This window comes from Taudactylus pleione, unplaced genomic scaffold (genome assembly GCF_031769625.1).
Source record: "Taudactylus pleione unplaced genomic scaffold, aTauple2 ptg000100l, whole genome shotgun sequence".
NCBI lineage: Eukaryota > Metazoa > Chordata > Amphibia > Anura > Myobatrachidae > Taudactylus > Taudactylus pleione.
The window spans coordinates 8,914,763-8,932,499 of NW_028284502.1; positions in this window are offsets into that span (position 1 = coordinate 8,914,763).

Consider the following 17,737-nt stretch of genomic DNA (forward strand, 5'->3'; position numbering starts at 1 on the left):
CTGTATATACCCTATAGTGACCCCCTTGTCTGTATATTCCCTATAGTGACCCCCCTTGTCTGTATGTTCCCTATAGTGATCCCCCTAGTCAGTATATTCCCCATAGTGACCCCCTTGTCTGTACATTCCCTATAGTGATGCCCCTTGTCTGTATATTTCCTATAGTGACCCACTTGTCTGTATATTTATTATAGTAACCCCCCTTGTAGGAATATACCCTATAGTGACCCCCTTCTCTGTATATTCCCTATAGTGACTCCCCTAGTCTGTATATTTCCTATCGTAACCCCCTTGTCTGTATATCCCCTTTAGTGACCGCCCTGTCTGTATACTTCCTATAGTGATCCCCATTGTCTGTATTTTTCCTATAGTGACCCTCTTGTCTGTATATTCCCTACAGTGAACCCCCTAGTCTGTATAATTCCTATAGAGACCCTCCTTGTCTGTATATTCCCTATAGTGACTCCCCTGGTCTGTATGTTCCCTATAGTGACCCCCTTGTCTGTATATTCCCTATTGTGACCCCTGTAGTCTGCATATTCCCTATAGTGACCCACCTTGTCTGTATATTCCAAATAGTGACCCCCTTGTCTGTATATTTCCTATAGTGACCACCTTGTCTGTATATTCCCTATAGTGACCCCTAGTCTGTAGATTTCCTATAGTAACCCACCTTGTATGTATATCCACTATAGTGACCTCCCTAGTTTGTATATTCCCTGTAGTGACCCCCTAGTCTGTATATTTAATATCGTAACTCACCTTGTCTGTATATGCTACATAGTGACCCCCTACTCTCTATATTTCTTATAGTGACCTCCCTTGTTTGTACATTTCCTATAGTGACCCTCCTAATCTGAATGTTCCCTATAGTGACTCCCTTGTCTGTATATTCCCTAAAGTGACCCTCCTGTCTGTATATTTCCTATAGTGACCCCAGTAGCCTGTATATTCCTTATAGTTACCACCCTAGTCTGTATATTTCGTATAGTAACCCCGCTTGTCTGTATATTCCCTATAGTGACCCCACTAGTCTGTATATTTCCTATAGTGATCCCCCAAGTCTGTATATCTCCTATTGTGACCCCCCTAGTCTGTATATTCCCTATAGTGAAGCACCTAGTCTGTATATTCCCTATAGTTACCCCCCTAGTCTGTATATTTCCTATAGTGACCCCCCTTGTCTGTATATTCCCTATAATGACCCCCCTAGTCTGTATATCTCCTATAGTGACTCCCTTGTCTGTATATTTATTATAGTAACCCCCCTTGTAGGAATATACCCTATAGTGACCCCCTTCTCTGTATATTCCCTATAGTGACTCCCCTAGTCTGTATATTTCCTGTCATAACCCCCTTGTCTGTATATCCCCTATTGTGACCGCCCTTATCTGTATACTTCCTATAGTGATCCCATTGTCTGTATATTTCCTATAGTGACCCCATTGTCTGTATATTCACTACAGTGACCCTCCTAGTCTGTATATTTCCTAAAGTGACCCCCCCTTGTCTGTATGTACCCTATAGTGACTCCCCTAGTCTGTATGTTCCCTATAGTGACCCCTTTGTCTGTATATTCCCTATAGTGACCCCTGTAGTCTGCATATTCCCTATAGTGACCCACTTGTCTGTATATTCCCAATAGTGACCCCCTTGTCTGTATATTTTCTAGTGACCCCCGTAGTCTATATATTCCCTATAGTGACCCCCTAGTCTGTATATTTCCTATAGTAACCCACCTTGTCTGTATATCCACTATAGGGACCCCCCTAAATTGTATATTCCCTATAGTGACCCCCTAGTTTGTATATTTAATATAGTAAACCCCCTTGTCTGTATATTTCCTATAGTGACCTCCCTTGTCTGTATATTTCCTATAGTGAACCCCCTAATCTGTATGTTCCCTATAGTGACTCCCTTGTCTGTATATTCCCTAAAGTGACCCTCTTGTCTGTATATTTCCTATAGTGACTCCAGTAGTCCGTATATTCCCTATAGTTACCCCCCTAGTCTGTATATTTCGTATAGTAACCCCCTTGTCTGTATATTCCCTATAGTGACCCCCTTAGTCTGTATATTTCCTTAAGTGACCCCCCTTGTCTGTATATTCCCTATAGTGAACCACCTAGTCTGTATAATCCCTGTAGTTACCCCCCTAGTCTGTATATTTCCTATAGTGACCCCCCTAGTCGGTATATTTCCTATAGTAACCCCCCTTGTCTGTATATCTCCTACAGTGACCCCCTTGTCTGTATATTTTCTATAGTAACTCACCTTGTCAGTATATTCTATTTAGTGACCCCCTAGTCTGTATATACCCTATAGTGACCCCCCTTGTGTGTATATTCCCTATAGTGACCCTGTTGTCTGTATATTTCGTACAGTGACCCCCTTGTCTGTATTTACCCTATAGTGACCCCCCCCTTATTCCCTATAGTGACCTCTTTGTCTGTATTTACCCTATAGTGACCCCCTTGTCTGTATATTCCCTATAGTGACCCCATTGTCTGTATATTCCCTATAGTGACACCCTAATCTGTATATTCCCTATAGTGACCCCCCTTGTCTGTATATTTCCTATAGTGACCCCCCTAATCTGTATGTTCCCTATAGTGACTCCCTTGTCTGTATATTCCCTATAGTGACCCTCTTCTCTGTATATGTCCTATAGTGACCCCAGTAGTCTGTATATTCCCTATAGTTATGCCCCTAGTCTGTATATTTCGTACAGTAACCCCCCTTGTCTGTAGATTCCCTATAGTGACCCCCCTAGTCTGTATATTTCCTATAGTGATCCCCCTTGTCTGTATATTCCCTATAGTGACCCCCATAGTCTGTATATCCCCTATTGTGACCCCCATAGTCTGTATATTCCCTATAGTAAAGCACCTAGTCTGTATATTCCCTGTAGTTACCCCCCTAGTCTGTATTTTTCCTATAGTGACCCCCTTGTCTGTATATTCCCTATAGTGACCCGCCTAGTCTGTATATCTCCTATAGTGACCCCCTTGTCTGTATATTTCCTATATTAACTAACCTTGTCTGTATATTCTATATAGTGACCCCCTAGTCTGTATATACCCTATAGTGACCCCCCCCTTGTGTGTATATTCCCTATAGTGACCCTGTTGTCTGTATATTTCGTATAGTGACCCCCTTGTCTGTATATTCCCTATAGTGATCTCTTTGTCTGTATTTACCCTATAGTGACCCCCTTGTCTGTATATTCCCTACAGTGACCACCTTGTCTGTATATTTCCTATAGTGACCCCCACTGTCTGTATGTTCCCTATAGTGACACCTTTGTCTGTATATTCCCTATCGTAATCCCCCTTGTCTGTATATCCCCTATAGTGACACGCTGTAGTCTGCATATTCCCTATAGTGACCCCCTTGTCTGTATAATCCCTATTATGACAACCGTAGTCTGTATATTCCCTATAGTGACCCCCCCTAGTCTGTATATTTCCTATAGTAACCCACCTTGTCTGTATATTAACTATAGTGACCCCCCTAGTTTGAATGTTTCCTATAGTGACCCCCCTAGTTTGTATATTAACTATATTAACCCCCCTTGTCTGTATATCTCCTATAGTGACCCCCTTAGTCTGTATATTTCCTGTAATAACTCACCTTGTCTGTATATTCTATATATTGACCCCCTAGTCTGTATATACCCTATAGTGACCCCCTTGTCTGTATATTCCCTATAGTGACCCCCTTTGTCTGTATGTTCCCTATAGTGATCCCCCTAGTCAGTATATTCCCCATAGTGACCCCCTTGTCTGTATATTCCCTATAGTGATGCCCCTTGTCTGTATATTTCCTATAGTGACCCACTTGTCTGTATATTTATTATAGTAACCCCCCTTGTAGGAATATACCCTATAGTGACCCCCTTCTCTGTATATTCCCTATAGTGATCCCCCTTGTCAGTATGTTCCCTATAGTGACACCGTTCTCTGTATATTCCCTATTGTAATCCCCGTTGTTTGTAAATCCCCTATAGTGACACCCTGTAGTCTGCATATTCCCTATAGTGACCCCCTTGTCTGTATATTCCCTATAGTGACCCCCGTGTCTGTATATTTAATATTATGACACCCGTAGTCTGTATATTCCCTATAGTGACCCCCCCTAGTCTGTATATTTCCTATAGTAACCCACCTTGTCTGTATATCCACTATAGTGACCCCCCTAGTTTGAATATTTCCTATAGTGACCCCCCTAGTTTGTATATTAACTATATTAACCCCCCTTGTCTGCATATCTCCTATAGTGACCCCACTAGTCTGTATATTTCCTATAATAACTCACATTGTCAGTATATTCTATATATTGACCCCCTTGTCTGTATATACCCTATAGTGACCCCCTTGTCTGTATATTTCTTATACTGACCCCCTTTGTCTGTATTTTCCCTATAGTGACCCCCCTTGTCTGTATGTTCCCTATAGTGATCCCCCTAGTAAGTATATTCCCTATAGTGACCCTCTTGTCTGTATATTTCCTATAGTGACCCCAGTAGTCTGTATATTCCCTATAGTAACCCCCCTTGTCTCTATATTCCCTATAGTGATCCCCATTGTCTGTATATTTCCTCTAGTGACCCCTTGTCTGTATATTCCCTACAGTGACTCCCCTATTCTGTATGTCCCCTATAGTGACCCCCTTTTCTGTATATTCCCTATAGTGACCCCTGTAGTCTTCATATTCCCTATAGTGACCCACTTCTCTGTATATTCCCAATAGTGACCACTAGTCTGTATATTTCCTATAGTAACCCACCTTTTCTGTATATATCCACTATAGTGACCCCCTTAGTTTGTATATTCCCTATAGTGACCCCCAAGTCTGTATATTTAATATAGTAAACCCCCTTGTCTGTATATCTCCTATAGTGACCCCCTAATCTGTATATTTCCTATAGTAACTCAGCTTGTCTGTATATGCTATATAGTGACCCCCTAGTCTGTATATTTCCTATAGTGACCTCTCTTGTCTGTATATTTCCTATAGTGACCCCCTAATCTGTATGTTCCCTAAAGTGACTCCCTTGTCTGTATATTCCCTAAAGTGACCCTCTTGTCTGTATATTTCCTATAGTGACCCCAGTAGTCTGTATATTCCCTATAGTTACCACCTAGTCTGTATATTTCATATAGTAACCCCCCTTGTCTGTATATTCCCTATAGTGATCCCCTTTGTCTGTATATTTCCTATAGTGAACCCCCAAGTCTGTATATGCCCTATAGTGAACCACCTAGTCTGTATATTCCCTATAGTTACCCCCTAGTCTGTATATTTCCTATAGTGACCCCCCTTGTCTGAATATTCCCTATAGTGACCCCCCTACTCTGTATATTTCCTATAGTAACCCACCTTGTCTGTATATCCACTATAGTGACCCCCTAATTTGTATATTCCCTATAGTGTCCCCCCTAGTCTGTATATTTCCTATAGTAACCCCCTTCTCTGTATATTTCCTATAGTGACCCCCTTGTCTGTATATTCCCTATAGTGACCCCCCTAGTCTGTATATTTGCTATAGTGACCACCCTTGTCTGTATATCCACTATAGTGAGCCCCCTAGTTTGAATATTTCCTATAGTGACCCCCCTAGTTTGTATATTAACTATAGGGACCCCCCTAAATTGTATATTCCCTATAGTGACCCCCTAGTTTGTATATTTAATATAGTAAACCCCCTTGTCTGTATATTTCCTATAGTGACCTCCCTTGTCTGTATATTTCCTATAGTGAACCCCCTAATCTGTATGTTCCCTATAGTGACTCCCTTGTCTGTATATTCCCTAAAGTGACCCTCTTGTCTGTATATTCCCTATAGTGACCCCATTGTCTGTATATTCCCTATAGTGACCCCCCTAGTCTGTATATTTGCTATAGTGACCCCGCTTGTCTATATATTTCCTATAGTGACCCCCCTTGTCAGTATGTTCCCTATAGTGACACCGTTCTCTGTATATTCCCTATTGTAATCCCCGTTGTTTGTAAATCCCCTATAGTGACACCCTGTAGTCTGCATATTCCCTATAGTGACCCCCTTGTCTGTATATTCCCTATAGTGACCCCCGAGTCTGTATATTTCCTGTTATGATTCCCGTATTCTGTATATTCCCTAAAGTGACCCCCCCTAGTCTGTATATTTCCTATAGTAACCCACCTTGTCTGTATATCCACTAAAGTGACCCCCCTAGTTTGAATATTTCCTATAGTGACCCCCTTAATTTGTATATTAACTATATTAACCCCCCTTGTCTGCATATCTCCTATAGTGACCCCACTAGTCTGTATATTTCCTATAATAACTCACATTATCAGTATATTCTATATATTGACCCCCTTGTCTGTATATACCCTATAGTGACCCCCTTGTCTGTATATTTCTTATACTGACCCCCTTTGTCTGTATTTTCCCTATAGTGACCCCCCTTGTCTGTATGTTCCCTATAGTGATCCCCCTAGTAAGTATATTCCCTATAGTGACCCTCTTGTCTGTATATTTCCTATAGTGACCCCAGTAGTCTGTATATTCCCTATAGTAACCCCCCTTGTCTGTATATTCCCTATAGTGATCCCCATTGTCTGTATATTTCCTCTAGTGACCCCTTGTCTGTATATTCCCTACAGTGACTCCCCTATTCTGTATGTCCCCTATAGTGACCCCCTTTTCTGTATATTCCCTATAGTGACCCTTGTAGTCTTCATATTCCCTATAGTGACCCACTTCTCTGTATATTCCCAATAGTGACCCCTAGTCTGTATATTTCCTATAGTAACCCACCTTTTCTGTATATCCACTATAGTGACCCCCTTAGTTTGTATATTCCCTATAGTGACCCCCAAGTCTGTATATTTAATATAGTAAACCCCCTTGTCTGTATATCTCCTATAGTGACCCCCTAATCTGTATATTTCCTATAGTAACTCAGCTTGTCTGTATATGCTATATAGTGACCCCCTAGTCTGTATATTTCCTATAGTGACCTCTCTTGTCTGTATATTTCCTATAGTGACCCCCTAATCTGTATGTTCCCTAAAGTGACTCCCTTGTCTGTATATTCCCTAAAGTGACCCTCTTGTCTGTATATTTCCTATAGTGACCCCAGTAGTCTGTATATTCCCTATAGTTACCCCCTAGTCTGTATACTTCATATAGTAACCCCCCTTGTCTGTATATTCCCTATAGTGATCCCCCTAGTCTGTATATTTCCTATAGTGAACCCCCGAGTCTGTATATGCCCTATAGTGAACCACCTAGTCTGTATATTCCCTATAGTTACCCCCTAGTCTGTATATTTCCTATAGTGACCCCCCTTGTCTGAATATTCCCTATAGTGACCCCCCTAGTCTGTATATTTCCTATAGTAACCCACCTTGTCTGTATATCCACTATAGTGACCCCCTAATTTGTATATTCCCTATAGTGTCCCCCCTAGTCTGTATATTTCCTATAGTAACCCCCTTGTCTGTATATTTCCTATAGTGACCCCCTTGTCTGTATATTCCCTATAGTGACCCCCTAGTCTGTATATTTGCTATAGTGACCCCCCTTGTCTGTATATCCACTATAGTGAGCCCCCTAGTTTGAATATTTCCTATAGTGACCCCCCTAGTTTGTATATTAACTATATTAATCCCCCTTGTCTGTATATCTCCTATAGTGACCCCCCTAGTCTGTATATTTCCTGTAATAACTCACCTTGTCTGTATATTATATATATTGACCCCCTAGTCTGTATATTCCCTATAGTGACACCCCATTTCTGTATGTTCCCTATATTGATCCCCCTAGTCAGTATATTCCCTATAGTGACCCCCTTGTCTGTATATTCCCTATAGTGATCCCCCTTGTCTGTATATTTCCTATAGTGACCCCCTTGTCTGTATATTTATTATAGTAACCCCCCTTGTAGGAATATACCCTATAGTGACCCCCTTCTCTGTATATTCCCTATAGTGACTCCCCTAGTCTGTATATTTCCTATCGTAACCCCCCTTGTCTGTATATCCCCTATAGTGACCACCCTCTTCTGTATACTTCCTATAGTGATCCCCATTGTCTGTATATTTTCTATAGTGACCCCCTTGTCTGTATATTCCCTATAGTGACCCACTTGTCTGTATATTCCCAATAGTGACCCCCTTGTCTGTATATTTCCTATAGTGACCCCCGTAGTCTGTATATTCCCTATAGTGACCCCCTAGTCTTTAGATTTCCTATAGTAACCCACCTTGTCTGTATATCCACTATAGTGACACCCCTAATTTGTATATTCCCTTTAGTGACCCCCTAGTCTTTATATTTAATATAGTAAACCCCCTTGTCTGTATATCTCCTATAGTGACCCCCCTTGTTTGTGTATTTCCTATAGTAACTCACCTTGTCTGCATATGCTATATATTGACCCCCTAGTCTGTATATTTCCTATAGTGACCTCACTTGTCTGTATATTTCCTATACTGACCCCCCTAATCTGTATGTTCCCTATAGTGACTCCCTTGTCTGTATATTCCCTAAAGTGACCCTCTTGTCTGTATATTTCCTATAGTGACCCCAGTAGTCTGTATATTCCCTATAGTTACCCCCTAGTCTGTATATTTCATATAGTAACCCCCCTTGTCTGTATATTCCCTATAGTGATCCCCCTAGTCTGTATATTTCCTATAGTGAACCCCCGAGTCTGTATATGCCCTATAGTGAACCACCTAGTCTGTATATTCCCTATAGTTACCCCCTAGTCTGTATATTTCCTATAGTGACCCCCCTTGTCTGAATATTCCCTATAGTGACCCCCCTAGTCTGTATATTTCCTATAGTAACCCACCTTGTCTGTATATCCACTATAGTGACCCCCTAATTTGTATATTCCCTATAGTGTCCCCCCTAGTCTGTATATTTCCTATAGTAACCCCCTTGTCTGTATATTTCCTATAGTGACCCCCTTGTCTGTATATTCCCTATAGTGACCCCCTTAGTCTGTATATTTGCTATAGTGACCCCCCTTGTCTGTATATCCACTATAGTGAGCCCCCTAGTTTGAATATTTCCTATAGTGACCCCCCTAGTTTGTATATTAACTATATTAATCCCCCTTGTCTGTATATCTCCTATAGTGACCCCCCTAGTCTGTATATTTCCTGTAATAACTCACCTTGTCTGTATATTATATATATTGACCCCCTAGTCTGTATATTCCCTATAGTGACACCCCATTTCTGTATGTTCCCTATATTGATCCCCCTAGTCAGTATATTCCCTATAGTGACCCCCTTGTCTGTATATTCCCTATAGTGATCCCCCTTGTCTGTATATTTCCTATAGTGACCCCCTTGTCTGTATATTTATTATAGTAACCCCCCTTGTAGGAATATACCCTATAGTGACCCCCTTCTCTGTATATTCCCTATAGTGACTCCCCTAGTCTGTATATTTCCTATCGTAACCCCCCTTGTCTGTATATCCCCTATAGTGACCACCCTTTTCTGTATACTTCCTATAGTGATCCCCATTGTCTGTATATTTTCTATAGTGACCCCCTTGTCTGTATATTCCCTATAGTGACCCAGTTGTCTGTATATTCCCAATAGTGACCCCCTTGTCTGTATATTTCCTATAGTGACCCCCGTAGTCTGTATATTCCCTATAGTGACCCCCTAGTCTTTAGATTTCCTATAGTAACCCACCTTGTCTGTATATCCACTATAGTGACACCCCTAATTTGTATATTCCCTTTAGTGACCCCCTAGTCTTTATATTTAATATAGTAAACCCCCTTGTCTGTATATCTCCTATAGTGACCCCCCTAGTTTGTGTATTTCCTATAGTAACTCACCTTGTCTGCATATGCTATATATTGACCCCCTAGTCTGTATATTTCCTATAGTGACCTCACTTGTCTGTATATTTCCTATACTGACCCCCCTAATCTGTATGTTCCCTATAGTGACTCCCTTGTCTGTATATTCCCTAAAGTGACCCTCTTGTCTGTATATTTCATATAGTAACTCTAGTAGTCTGTATATTCCCTATAGTTACCCCCCTAGTCTGCATATTTTGTATAGTAACCCCCTTTGTCTGTATATTCCCTATAGTGACCCCCTTAGTCTGTATATTTCCTATTGTGACCCTGTAGTCTGTATATTCCCTATAGCGAACCACCTAGTCTGTATATTCCCTATTGTTACCCCCGTAGTCTGTATTTTTCCTATAGTGACCCCCCTTGTCTGTATATTCCCTATAGTGACCCCCTAGTTTGTATTACGGGTGTGCACTGGCCACTTTTCGTGTTCTGTGTTTTGGTTTTGGATCTGGATCTTTCTTCGTGTTTTTGGATCTGGATTGGTTTTGCCAAAACCACCCTTCCGTGTTTTGGGTTCTGGGTTTTATGTTTTGGATCTGTATTTTTTTGAAAAAAAGCATAAAAACAGCTAAAATCACAGAATTTGTAGGTTTTTCTGCTCCTATGCTATTATTAACCTCAATAACCTTAATTTCCACTCATTTCCAGTCTATTCTGAACACCTCACACCTCACAATAGTGTTTTTATGTCCAAAAGGTTGCACCGAGGTAGCTGGATGACTATGCTAAGCGACACGAGTGGGCGGCACAAACACGTGACCCATCTAGGCGTGAAACTGCAGTGGCAGACAGGATGGCAGTTTGAAAAACTAGGCCCCAAACTGTACATAATGCAAAGAAAAAAAAGAGGTGCAAGATGGAATTGTCCTTGGGCCCTCCCACCCACCCTTATGTTGTATAAACAGGACATGCACACTTTAGCAAACCAATCATTTCAGCGCCAGGGTCTGCCACACAACTGTGGCTGAAATGATTGGTTCGTTTGGGCCCCCACAAAACAAGCTGGCAATTAATCTGTCCCTGCACAAACTGGCTCTACGGAGGCAAGATGTCATCCTCATCCTCCTCATCCACCGATTCCTCACCCTCTTCAGTGTGTACATCCTCATCCTCACAGAGTATTAATTCGTCCCCGCTGGAATCCACAACCACAGGTCCCTCTGTACGTTCTGGAGGCTGGTCTCCCTGGAAGAGTTGATAATTCATTTTATGAACATCATCTTCTCCACATTTTGTGGAAGCAACCTCCTACGCCTTTCGCTGACAAGGTTCCCGGCTGCACTAAACACTCTTTCGGAGTACACACTGGAGGGGGGGCAACTCAGGTAAAATAGAGCCAGTTTGTACAGAGACCTCCAAATTGCTTCTTTTTCCTGCCAGTACAGGTACGGACTGTCTGACATGCCTACTTGGATGCTGTCACCGATGTAATCCTTTAACAGACAGACGCACGCTTGTCGCTGCTGCTTTGAGGATGCAAGTGCAGCTACAGCCCACTCAATTCACAAAGACAGAAAAAAGAAGAAGAATATTTTTATTGTTTGTGTAGCACACTTTGAGGGTGTCACCACCCTTTAACAGACAGACGCACGCTTGTCACTGCTGCTTTAAGGATGCAGGTGCAGCTACAGCCCACACATTTCACAAAGACAGAAAAAAAAAGAACAATATTTTTATTGTTTGTGTAGCACACTTTGAGAGTGTCACCACCCTTTAACAGACAGACGCACGCTTGTCGCTGCTGCTTTGAGGATGCAAGTGCGGCTACAGCCCACACAATTCACAAAGACAGAAAAAAAAAGAACAATATTTTTATTGTTTGTGTAGCACACTTTGAGGGTGTCACCACCCTTTAACAGACAGACGCACGCTTGTCGCTGCTGCTTTAAAGATGCAGGTGCGGCTACAGCCCACACATTTCACAAAGACAGAAAAAAAAAGAACAATATTTTTATTGTTTGTGTAGCACACTTTGAGGGTGTCACCACCCTTTAACAGACAGACGCACGCTTGTCGCTGCTGCTTTAAGGATGCAGGTGCGGCTACAGCCCACACATTTCACAAAGACAGAAAAAAAAAGAACAATATTTTTATTGTTTGTGTAGCACACTTTGAGGGTGTCACCACCCCTTAACAGACAGACGCACGCTTGTCGCTGCTGCTTTAAGGATGCAGGTGCGGCTACAGCCCACACATTTCACAAAGACAGAAAAAAAGAACAATATTTTTATTGTTTGTGTAGCACACTTTGAGGGTGTCACCACCCTTTAACAGACAGATGCACGCTTGTCGCTGCTGCTTTAAGGATGCAGGTGCGGCTACAGCCCACACATTTCACAAAGACCGAAAAAAAAAGAACAATATTTTTATTGTTTGTGTAGCACACTTTGAGGGTGTCACCACCCTTTAACAGACAGATGCACGCTTGTCGCTGCTGCTTTGAGGATGCAGGTGGAATCTAGACGGGATTTGGAACCGGGGACACACTACCTCCATCAATTGTCTAAATCCCACTGCACTAATGGCGGATACCGGACGCACGTCTAACACCAACATAGCAGTCAAGGCCTCAGTTATACGTTTTGCTTCAGGATGACTGCTGTCATACTTCATCCTCATCGCTAGGGACTGTTGGAGGGTCAATTGTTTAGTTAAAGTAGTGATGTTCCTACTTCCTCTCTGGGATGATGAACAACTCCCAGGAGCAGCAACAGCACTAGGAGGAAGTGGTTCTTGATCTTTCCCTATTTTATTATTATCGGAGAAAGTTTGGTCCTCCATTTATGTTATATTGATATATACGTGCGGCTAAAGCGAACACAAACACAGAAAATATTTTTTTATTTTTGCTGGAGAGTAGTGCACTTTGTGGGTTACACCACCCTTTAAGAAATGAGCCAGCCGGCTCTTTACTTATGGGACACAGGCGCACGCTTGGCGCTGCTCCTTTGTTGATGCACGTGCAGCCACAGTGCACACAATTCACAAACACAGAAAATATATATTTTTTTGGTTTGGAGTGTACTTTGGGGGTTACAGCACCCTTTAACGGTCAAGCCAGCCGGCCCTTTACTTATGACACAGGCGCACGCTTGGCACTACTTTGTTGATGCACGTGCGGCTTCTGCGCACACAATTCACAAACACAGAAAATATATATTTTTTTGGTTTGGAGTGTACTTTGGGGGTTACAGCACCCTTTAACGGTCAATCCAGCCGGCCCATTACTTATGACACAGGCGCACGCTTGGCACTACTTTGTTGATGCACGTGCAGCTACTGCGCACACAATTCACAAACACAGAAAATATTTTTTTTTTTGGTTTGGACTGGAGTGTACTTTGGGGGTTACAGCACCCTTTAACGGTCAAGCCAGCCGGACCTTTACTTATGACACAGGCGCACGCTTGGCACTACTTTGTTGATGCACGTGCGGCTACTGCGCACACAATTCACAAATGCAGAAAATATTTTTTTTTGGTTTGGACTGGAGTGTACTTTGGGGGTTACAGCACCCTTTAACGGTCAAGCCAGCCGGCCCTTTACTTATGACACAGGCGCACGCTTGGCACTACTTTGTTGATGCACGTGCGGCTACTGTGCACACAATTCACAAACACAGAAAATATATATATTTTTGGTTTGGAGTGTACTTTGGGTGTTACAGCACCCTTTAACGGTCAAGCCAGCCGGCCCTTTACTTATGACACAGGCGCACGCTTGGCACTACTTTGTTGATGCACGTGCAGCTACTGTGCACACAATTCACAAACACAGAAAATATATATTTTTTTGGTTTGGAGTGTACTTTGGGGGTTAAAGCACGCTTTAACGGTCAAGCCAGCCGGCCCTTTACTTATGACACAGGCGAACGCTTGGCACTACTTTGTTGATGCACGTGCGGCTACTGCGCACACAATTCACAAACACAGAAAATATATATTTTTTTGGTTTGGACTGGAGTGTACTTTGGGGGTTACAGCACCCATTATAGGTCAAGCCAGCCGGCCCTTTACTTATGACACAGGCGCACGCTTGGCACTACTTTGTTGATGCACGTGCGGCTACTGCGCACACGATTCACAAACACAGAAAATATTTTTTTTTTTGGTTTGGACTGGAGTGTACTTTGGGGGTTACAGCACCCTTTAACGGTCAAGCCAGCCGGCCCTTTACTTATGACACAGGCGAACGCTTGGCACTACTTTGTTGATGCACGTGCGGCTACTGCGCACACAATTCACAAACACAGAAAATATATATTTTTTTGGTTTGGACTGGAGTGTACTTTGGGGGTTACAGCACCCTTTAACGGTCAAGCCAGCCGGCCCTTTACTTATGACAGAGGCGCACGCTTGGCACTACTTTGTTGATGCACGTGCGGCTACTGCGCACACAATTCACAAACACAGAAAATATTTTTTTTTTTGGTTTGGACTGGAGTGTACTTTGGGGGTTACAGCATCCTTTAATGGTCAAGCCAGCCGGCCCTTTTCTAATGACACAGGCGAACGCTTGGCACTACTTTGTTGATGCACGTGCGGCTACTGCGCACACAATTCACAAACACAGAAAATATTTTTTTTCTTGGTTTGGACTGGAGTGTAATTTGGGGGTTACAGCACCCTTTAACGGTCAAGCCAGCCGGCCCTTTACTTATGACACAGGCGCACGCTTGGCACTACTTTGTTGATGCACGTGCGGCTACTACGCACACAATTCACAAACACAGAAAAAATTTTTTTTTTTGGTTTGGACTGGAGTGTACTTTGGGGGTTACAGCACCCTTTAACGGTCAAGCCAGCCGGCCCTTTACTTATGACACAAGCGAAAGCTTGGCACTACTTTGTTGATGCACGTGCGGCTACTGCGCACACAATTCACAAACACAGAAAATATTTTTTTTTTGGTTTGGACTGGAGTGTACTTTGGGGATTACAGCACCCTTTAACGGTCAAGCCAGCCGGCCCTTTACTTATGACACAGGCGCACGCTTGGCACTACTTTGTTGATGCACGTGCGGCTACTGTGCACACAATTCACAAACACAGTAAATAATTTTTTTTTTGGTTTGGACTGGAGTGTACTTTGGGGGTTACAGCACCCTTTAATGGTCAAGCCAGCCGGCCCTTTACTTATGACACAGGCGCACGCTTGGCACTACTTTGTTGATGCACGTGCGGCTACTGCGCACACAATTCACAAACACACAAAAAATATAATTTTTCTAGCACTTGGGGGGAGCACCCCTGATGGACAGAGCACCCCCTGGACAACACTACAGCACCCCTTTAGGACTGAGACACTGCACAGGACTTTGGAGTGGACACAACCCCTATGGAGAACTGACTGCACAACACAGTCCAGCCAGCCCCTATGGACTTTGAAGTAGTGGACACAGCCCCTATTAACAACAGCAGCACAGCACAACACAGCCAGCCCCTATGGACTTTGAAGTAGTGGACAACAGCAGCACAGCGCAGCACAGCACAACACTACTCTGCACTACACTACACTACACAGCCCAGCCAGCCCTAACTCCCACCCTCTCTCTTCACTGTCCACAGCCGAGTGAGAAAATGGCGCCGACGCGGGTACCTTATATAGGTTCCAAAACCTGCGAGACTCGGAAGTCCTCGATTTGCCTCGATTTCAGATCCGAGTTAGGCGGGAAAAGTCGAGCCTGACTCGGATCTGCCTCGGATCAGGGGGGCTCGGGGGGGGTTCGGATTTCAGAAATCCGAACCCGCTCACCCCTAGTTTGTATATTCCCTTTAGTGACCCCCCTAGTCTGTGTATTTCCTATAGTAACCCCCCTTGTCTGTATATACCCTATAGTGACCCCCCTTGTGTGTATATTCCCTATAGTGACCCTGTTGTCTGTATATTTCATATAGTGACCCCCTTGTCTGTATATTCCCTATAGTGACCTCTTTGTCTGTATTTATCCTATAGTGACCCCCTTGTCTGTATATTACCTATAGTGACCCCCTTGTCTGTATATTCCCTATAGTGACCCCAATAGTCTGTATATTTGCTATAGTGACCCCCCTTGTCTGTATATTTCCTATAGTGACCCCCCTTGTCTGTATATCTCCTATAGTGACCCCCTTGTCTGTATATTTCCTATAGTGACCTCCCTTGTCTGTATGTTCCCTATAGTGACTCCCTTGTCTGTATATTCCCTAAAGTGACCCTCTTGTCTGTATATTTCCTATAGTGACCCCAGTAGTCTGTATATTCTCTATAGTTACCCCCCTAGTCTGTATTTTTCGTATAGTAACCCCCCCTTGTCTGTATATTGCCTATAGTGACCCCCCTAGCCTGTATGTTTCCAATAGTGACCCCCCACATCTGTATATCCCCAATAGTGACCCCCCCTAGTCTGTATATTCAGTATAGTGAACCACCTAGTCTGTATATTCCCTATAGTTACCCCCCTATTCTGTATATTTCCTATAGTGACCCCCCTTGTCTGTATATTCCCTATAGTGACCCCCCTAGTCTGTATATTTCCTATAGTGACCCCCCTAATCTGTATGTTCCCTATAGTGACTCCCTTGTCTGTATATTCCCTATAGTGACCCTCTTGTCTGTATATTTCCTATAGTGACCCCAGTATTCTGTATATTACCTATAGTGACACCCCTAGTCTGTATATTTCCTATAGTAACCCACCTTGTCTGTATATCCACTATAGTGACCCCCTAGTTTGTATATTCCTTACAGTGACCCCCCTACTCTGTATATTTCCTATAGTAACCCCCCTTGTCTATATATCTCCTATAGTGACCCGCTTGTCTGTATATTTCCTATAGTAACTCAACTTGTCTGTATATTCCCTATAGTGACCCCCTTGTCTGTATATTCCCTATAGTGACCACCCTAGTCTGTATATTTGCTATAGTGACCCCCCTTGTCTGTATATTTCCTATAGTGACCTCCCTTGTCTGTATGTTCCCTATAGTGACACCGTTGTCTGTATATTCCCTATCGTAATCCCCCTTGTCTGTATATCCCCTATAGTGACACCCTGTAGTCTGTATATTCCCTATAGTGACCCCCGTGTCTGTATATTTCCTATTATGACACCCGTAGTCTGTATATTTCCTATAGTGACCCCCCCTAGTCTGTATATTTCCTACAGTAACCCACCTTGTCTGTATATCCACTATAGTGACCCCCCTAGTTTAATATTTCCTATAGTGACCCCCCTAGTTTGTATATTAACTATATTAACCCCCCCTTGTCTGTATATCTCCTATAGTGACCCCCCTAGTCTGTATATTTCCTGTAATAACTCACCTTGTCTGTATATTCTATATATTGACCCCCTAGTCTGTATATACCCTATAGTGACCCCCTTGTCTGTATATTTCTTTTAGCGACCCCCTTTGTCTGTATATTCCCTATAGTGACCCTCCTTGTCTGTATGGTCCCTATAGTGATCCCCCTAGTCAGTATATTCCCTATAGTGACCCCGTTGTCTGTATATTCCCTATAGTTATCATCCTTGTAGGAATATACCCTATAGTGACCCCCTTGTCTGTATATTCCCTATAGTGACTCCCCTAGTCTGTATATTTCCTATCGTAACCCCCCTTGACTGTATATCCCCTATAGTGACAGCCCTTGTCTGTATACTCCCTATAGTTATCCCCATTGTCTGTATATTCCCTACAGTGACTCCCCTATTCTGTATGTTCCCTATAGTGACCCCCTTGTCTGTATATTCCCTATAGTGACCTCTGTAGTAAGCATATTCCCTATAGTGACCCACTTGTCTGTATATTCCCAATAGTGACCCCCTTGTCTGTATATTTACTATAGTGTCCCTCGTAGTCTGTATATTC